The sequence below is a fragment of the Physella acuta genome, unplaced genomic scaffold (assembly GCF_028476545.2).
Source record: "Physella acuta isolate Inbredline_101_S28 unplaced genomic scaffold, ASM2847654v3 ptg000580l, whole genome shotgun sequence".
Taxonomy (NCBI): domain Eukaryota; kingdom Metazoa; phylum Mollusca; class Gastropoda; family Physidae; genus Physella; species Physella acuta.
The window spans coordinates 867,819-875,698 of NW_026732099.1; the positions used below are offsets into that span (position 1 = coordinate 867,819).

At 34.0% G+C, this 7,880-nt stretch overlaps 1 long non-coding RNA gene across 1 annotated transcript; it reads left to right on the plus strand.

Annotated features, from left to right (window-relative positions):
• The first annotated feature begins 2,975 nt into the window (after positions 1 to 2,975).
• On the plus strand, positions 2,976 to 7,506 carry LOC131947035 (uncharacterized). The gene is made up of 5 exons (XR_009387823.1): positions 2,976 to 3,092; positions 3,971 to 4,029; positions 4,338 to 4,388; positions 5,278 to 5,506; positions 7,093 to 7,506. It is a non-coding gene; the product is annotated as an uncharacterized LOC131947035 (long non-coding RNA).
• Positions 7,507 to 7,880: the final 374 nt, after the last annotated feature.

A 7,880-nucleotide genomic window follows, 5' to 3' on the forward strand; every position in this document is an offset into this window, starting at 1 on the left:
TATACATTTTTTTTTATTGTAATGGTCTCACTATTTAAGATTATTTGTTTGAATAAAATCTAGCTTAATCAAACCGGAAATCATTTTGTAACTATTTCACAATTTTTTTATAAAATATTTAAATTCCTTTTATAAACTTTCTGGCAATTTTGAACCGCATTTCAAGCCTATTAGTATTTTTAAAGTAGGTTTTTTCAACTCAGCAACCATTTAAATGACTAGTGGTTATAAATTTAAGTTAGCTGTATTATAGCTACACAGAGAGTAAATATAACTCCACTTTTGCACATTCTACAACCTATTATATTACAAAATATAATAAGTTTAAAATTATAATAAATATAAGTCTACGTTTCTGTATGTTGTAATGAGAATTCATTGCAATTAGAGTATGAGTTTGGATGCCCGAAGCTCATTCAACTTTTAATTACAAGTTCCCTTAATTAAGAAGAGTACTGGGAATAACATTCACTCTATTGTCACCATGGTTGAATAGATTTTGGCATCCAAAACGTGAAATTTTATTTTCATTAGTGAAAGCGTCAGATATAAACTAAAAATATTTACATTTACATCTTTAAAAGACAAATGTATTATATTGTAAGCATAGACTTAACAATATTTAGTTTAACTGAGGAGAAAATTTTAAAACACACTTTTGTTTAAAAGCATTCTGCGGAAATAAAATAGGCATACGTGAATGTAAACTTTTGATCATAAGGAAATGGTATATATTTAAAAAACCATACTAATAATTAACTCATTATCGCCATCTTGTCCCGTTCAAGCCTAAGACACATGGAGCAGATGAAGTGGAGTCCGCCGGTTTCAATTTCCTTGGCATTAAAGGATAGCTGGTCAGTACTATGCCCAGCCGCCTTGGTTTCCCTAGCGTTAGTTGTGTACCCATCAAAGATGTATAGACTCATGGACTTTCAATAGATACGAGCCCCAGTTTCGAAATCGAGACTTTAGGATTAGCTGTCGCATGCTCTACTATTCGACCACGTCGTTCCTTAAACATTTCCTTTCTTTCATACAAGCTATTGTTACTAAATATGTAAAATAACTCATGTGCGACCGAGGCATTTATGAAACAAAGCAAGTAAGCTTAATTTTCTCATTTCAGTGCCTATAAAAGCTTGTTATTAGAAATGATTTTATTTTACCCAGTCTTGCTCAAGTCACAATACTTGTCACGGCAGTTTTAGCTTTAGTCGTGGCTCGAAACATTAATTCAGGAATCCAATTACTAATCTAGCCACGATGCGTATCACTACTAATGTGAATTTTGCAATTGATTACAACGTATAATAATGTCCAATATTGACAAAATGAGACGGGGGGGAGCAACAGAAGACAAAACCTTTGTACGGGCACAAACAACATTTGTCGTTTTTTAGCCAAACTGCATGAACTCGCTGACTAAATGTGTTAACTAATATATCTTAATTACACCTTCACGAATTTTAATTTGTCCTTAATTAACATCCTACAACTTATATCTTTGGAAATGCGCATCTTTTATTAAATGGGAAATCCCAAATACTGTTTTTACACTACAACTTAAAACATTTTGAATTTGATAACATCCATACCCTTGTTGTGATTTACGGACCATTTCATTATTTGACCACAAAATATGGCCTAGATTAAGACTTTCAAGAGCATTAATAGAACTGGTAAGTTCACCTTAAGTTTTCGTTCTATACTGAAATGACTAAAAAAGAAATTTAAAATGTCAAACCCATAATGTACGAGGTAAACGGGATGTTCGATTCGTTTCGTAAATGCGTTAAAAGTGTTTCTACTAAGCATCTAAACGACAATATAGATTATAGAAGATATTAGCCCTGTGCGCGTGTCTCGGCATGAAGTCCCTTGTGTACATAAAAAATAAACTATTAAACCAATCGTCAAAAAAATAGCAATGATTTAGGGAGCAATTCGTATTCTTTGAGATACTCTGTGTCCATTTTCTGGGTGGGAACATTAAAACAAAAAGAAATTGCCAATGTCTACTTAGGTACTATGCCACCTGAGTGATCAGTTAACGCGCTAACATCTTAGCTATGGAATCTCTTATCAATTAGTAACATTATTTTGCCATATTTGGCACAGTCACCGTAATCATAAATTAAAATCTTGTTTTAATTAAATTGTATCCTAATTTAACCTATTCCGATGTTAAGGAACAAAGATTAATAAGAAATAGTTAAGGTTAGAAATAGCTCACTATAATGTGATACAGGTTTGTACATCACCTTTGCCACGACCCGTGAACTAATTAATTCATTTCTGCTTTTTACGGATTCTGACCCGCTGTCCTTATATAGGTAGATTGTGAGTGACTGACATACTTAGACTTCAATCATGTTAAGCTACTAAGGGTTAAAGGTTACAACTACACTTCTCCAACAAAAATATATTTGCTGGCTCTCTGGGCCAGTTTAAGTCTCATAGCCCTTGTTTTATTGTCAGCATTCCTTCTCAAGCCTTTTTTAGGTCTGTTGCTCTTTGTCTCTTTGGGTTCCATTATAACGTACGTGTTTTGATACTGTATGTTCTAAGTACATCTCGCAATCCCTAATCACTCCCTAATGCAGGTTTGTATATCTCACTGTCAACATTTTTCTGTTTCTTGATTTGTCACAGGTAGGCGCTGGACATTTTTTGACCAATATATTGTCAGGATGTGTGGTAAGTAAAAAGATTGTCGCCTGGAGTAATTTGAGTATGTAGCCCTCTATTTCTCCGTGCCATACAAAAGTACGACCTCAACAAAGCCGTAGATTTTTATTTGGTAGTTAATGACGTATTTGCCTTGTTGATACGGTTTTTTTTAAAGAATTTTTTCATTCCTCATTTTTTATTTCACCGCTTTCCAAACTTTAACTTGTTTTTTTATTTCCATTTAGCTACATTGGGAAGTCCTGTTGGTCAGTGATTGTGAAAATGTCGGTTCTATCCTATTGGTGGTGTGATCTACTATAGATGCATATTCGGGTAGTCAGTTCAGTTTGGTTCGAGCATGTTGTTGTATAACATAGGAAGCAGTCATTATCTGCAAGATCAAGATCTTCAGACATTTGGTAAGTTCCGCTCGTTTCTATGATGTTGTTTGTAGTCTTCTACACGATTCAATGAAGTAGCATCAATGGTGAAATCTGACATTCCTGCTTTACCCATGTTTGCATTTGAATGTATTTGTTAATTTTCCCTTGTGATTACCTGACAGACACGGTTGTTGGAGAGTTGCTGTACGAAGGATATCTTCTTCTTTTCTTCTTCGTTCTTAATTTTTAGTGTTGGAAGTGTCGCCAGAGACTTTGTTCGAATGTATCAACCATTAGCTTATTCGGACTCGACCACGCCTCCATCAAAATTAAGGATACGTGTCAACTTGTTATGCGCCATTGAGGCCATTGACTCCTGTTTTCAGCCGGCTTTTCTTTTTGGATTTGCTTCCATAGCCTTTGTCCAACCAAGAACAAACTAAAAGGCAGCAGTTGTTTAATTTTGGAGTTGTCTCTCCTAGAAGGGTAGCTGTCCTCAGCCTCATCTGCCCGATGGTTCGAACTCGAGACTTTTCGGTTTAACAACAATGAGCTTTACCGCCTCGACCACGCTGACCCCTACAATGGATATAAAATCGAACGATTTTCTCATTTGAGAGAGGGCATTGTAGAATGGTAGAGCGTTTGACAGCTAACTTGAAAGTCTCTAGTTTAGCTCCAGGGCTTGAGTTTGTACACGGTGTCCACCTAGTTAGAACGGGTAGCCAGCTCACGTTAGAGAAAGTAAAGACGACCGTGCGTATTGCTGTCCACACTATCCAGTTATATGCTGAGTTCACTTGAATAGATGTACTCTAATTCACATGCCCCGTGGACGGTAAGGTTCGAAGTGTACTTTATTATTACATTCATCTATTTAAATCTACTTCAGTAGAGATTTTTTTTTTCTGCAGGTAAAGCTAGGTCTGCATTTAATGCCCCTGGTGTAACCCATCTTACATTGCTAAATTGTGTGAGTATTGAACTTTATAAACGATGTAAGAATATATAAATATACATAGCTCTTGTCATATTCAAATTAAGAATAAATATACAATCACAAAGTTTTGTTAGTTCCCGTAGAGGCATTTAACCCAGAATAGTGTCAGCTGTTTTGCCGGTATGGTTGTTCAGTATAAGTTAAGGGCGTAGTTAGGATAATAATTATAATTAATGAGTCTTATTAACTTTAAATTGTTTTGTCGCTTCGAATATACAATGATAATAATCAATCCTTTACATTGCTATTAATCTGCGATTACAGAATGTACTAAATTTCAGGAAATATGCAGAGAATTCTGCTGTTGGCGTGTTTGCTGCCTTTTTTTTTTGGTAAGTTGTTGATGATTTGTTTGCTATTAAAAATTCGTGTAATTAAAGTTATCAAAGTTAATTTACATTAACTTAAGCTTGTGGTATTTCACGAAACTGCCTTATATGTATTTTTTTAAACTCAAAATTAATTTAAAAAATCGTTAGGAGTAGCCTACGCATCAAACATTTCAGACAACCAAATACTTTTTCAACAATATAAAAGTTTCGGACTACTAATTAGGAAAGAGACGTTACTTGCGAAATAATTTAGCTTTTGTAAGAATAAAAAGTTGGCTGAACTGTTGCCTTGGGGAATAGGGGTGCGGAGTGTTGTGATGTGATGTGTAATGTGTTCTGCGTCCCGATGTGCGAAGAAATATTGCCATTTCGGTTATCCAACTACTTAGTTTTTTCTATCAACAATTCGCCTTTTGAAATGTGAAATTAAGCTTCATATTATATGAATTACTAAAGTAGTTGTGATGTGTTTTGTGATCTGCGTGTGTATGTGAGTGTATGTGTGTGGGCGCGTGTGTGCTTGTTTGTGTGTGTGTGTGTGTGTGTGTGGGAGAGTGTGTGTGTGTGGCTGTGTTGTTTGTAGCTACATTTATTTTTTTTTCTTCGTTCTTAATAGTAATAATGGAAGAGATCTCCAACAAAAAGTATTACTTGTCGACTTGTTATGCGTCATATAGCCATTAGATTCCGATTTCCGCCCGCTTAACTTTCTGGATTTGCTTCATAGCCTCTGTCCAAACAAGAACAAACTACACGGCAGCATCTGTTTCATTTTGAGTTTACTTTTTCCTAGAGGGGTTGCTGCTGTCCACAGCTATCGATCCTCAACTGCCCAGGTAGCTAACTTTAAATGCCAACGTTTTGTTTATTGCCTGAATCCCTTCATCAGATAAAGTACAGAGCCGAAACAACCGAACGTCGTTTGTTAAGAAAAAATTGAACTTTGAAGCAAACTGCATCAAATACTATAGCCAGCACACTGGGAGATTTCTGGAACCGGATTGGCATCCCTGCTATGAACTGGGACCCACAAACTTCCTCTGTACATCACATGGACCTCATGCATGTGTTGATGAGAAGGTGTTTGAAATATACAGGAATGTTGATGTACGCAAAGCGTAAGTCTTCAAAAAAAAAAAAGACACGCGGTTTTTATCTTCTCGTATATCAAGTAGGGAAATTATTTTAATTAAGCGATAATCGGAAATGAGATTTTCAAAATTTTCTACGTTTTACACCCTCTTGCAGGGGACGGAGTGGTCTAGCGGTAGAGAGTTAGACTGCTAACCCGTAAGTCTCGAGTCCGAATCCGGGTTCAAGTCAGTAGACCGTCCCTGAGTCCACCCAACTCTGATGGGTACCTATCTCATGTTAGGGAAAGTAAAGGCGGCTGGGCATAGTCCTGACCACACTATCTCTTCATATGCCGAGGTCAGAGAAACAAGTGAACTCTACTTCACTTGCCCTATAGACCGTTAGGTTTAAAAAGGGAACTTTTACTTTCACACAATCTTGAGTTGAAAAAACTCAGTTTTGCAGACTTTTCTGCATGACTCTCTCTCTCTCTCTCTCTCTCTCTCTCTCTCTCTCTCTCTCTCTCTATATATATATATATATATATATATATATATATATATATATATATAAAGGGAAATAACTGTAATAATATAAATTGAATGATAGCGTTAATGTTTCGTTAACTTAATCCATATGTAAAACACAAACATAGATACAGCAGTTAGAATAATATAGTTACGTTGCAGACTTTCTTAATAATACAAATCCGCGTTTTATTTCGTATTTAAGATTAATGTGATCGACAGAATCACTTATATAATTTTGTATATAACCCATATAATATACCTGTATAATAAAATAATTTGTAATGAAAATAAAACTAGCCCCAAGCACCCTTTACGTAGTAAATACCTATGGAGGAAAATGTTTAGTTTTCGAATTAAAACTCGGTAAAATGCGACCGCTACCCTTTCATTATTCATCCATTAATGCATTTGGCTTTTGTTTTCGACGTGAAACAATTGTGTCGGGAAGAGCAACTGGCTCTCTAATATTTTTTTTTTGTTAAATCCTTTTTACAAATACCACTTTTAAAACTCGATTTTACCATAAGACCCAATCTTTAACAAAGGGAGCTCACTCCAACTTAGTTTTTAAAAAAAAAAGAATTAATTATATAGAACATGCTTGGTTTTCTCTATAGAAACTGTTTAATCATTATTTCAACTAAACATTTATCGTAAAAAAATATTTAATTAAAAAAAAAGGAAACAGTCAAAGTGACCATTTTCGAAGTATTCTTCATTCTGCTTGAATCACTGTTACGTATGATATAAAGATTATAGTTAACTATTTCTTCCAGACTTGTCACATCCCCCCTCCCCTTCCCCCCCCCCCCCCCCAACCAACGTGGAGCTGGAGTGGTAAACTCCCCACTTCCACCCAGTCTGAAAAACAAAAGGAAATGTATTTTAAATATTTCAATAGAACTTTTTTTTTGCTTCCACCATTTTTATTTTATTGCACCTTCTAAAAGTGTCGAACCACCCCTCCCCTACCTCTGAGCAAAATATCTGAAGAAAACCAATAAGGTTGGTTTAAAAAAACAATGTTTTTTAAGCTTTTGATATGTTAAGGGTTAAAATGTTTATTTGATGAACATTGATTAAAACTGTTTCTTTTTCAGCTATGTTCGCTCTAATAAATTTGAACCTAGTTGGAAATTTAATCTGATCTACCTATCAATATATTTTTGGGTGCTAGTTATCTATACTATTTTCTTGTGGATAGAGGTGTATAGACTACGTAGGATATTATATAGAGAATATTAAAACTCTTTTACTAAAGTAAGAACTTGTAACGAATGAATTCGCCAATTCCACCAGAAAATTGAATGTGTCGACTGCAACCAATCTATTTATCGATTGTTTGTTATCATCTGTAGCATGTTCAGGCATTGTACATCTCAGAGCTTTTTGTCTGATTTTAAGAATTAATCAAGCTTCACAGAATCACTTGTATTCAGCCAAAAATACAACAAATTATAATATTTTATCCAGATTCAAATATAAGCTAATGTTTATAAATACATAAATGATTGAATGTGATATTATATATATATATATATATATATATATATATATATATATATATATATATATATATATATATATATATATATATATATATATATATATATATATATATATTTATCATCCATGCAAACATCAATTTAAAAAGAAGGTAAAACAACAAGATTATTCAAAATGTATTTCTCAATTATTTTTACATTTTTTTTCAAGAACACTCAACTATTAAATTTGTTTCTAAATAACTAGATTAGCATTATACTCGAATTTGTATTATTCATAGCTACCATCTAATTGTAATATATATAAAAGAAGGAATTTATATACTTTTAAAATTTTAAACAGGTTAGAGCATTTCGTACTTTTTAAAGCTATGCAACAACTC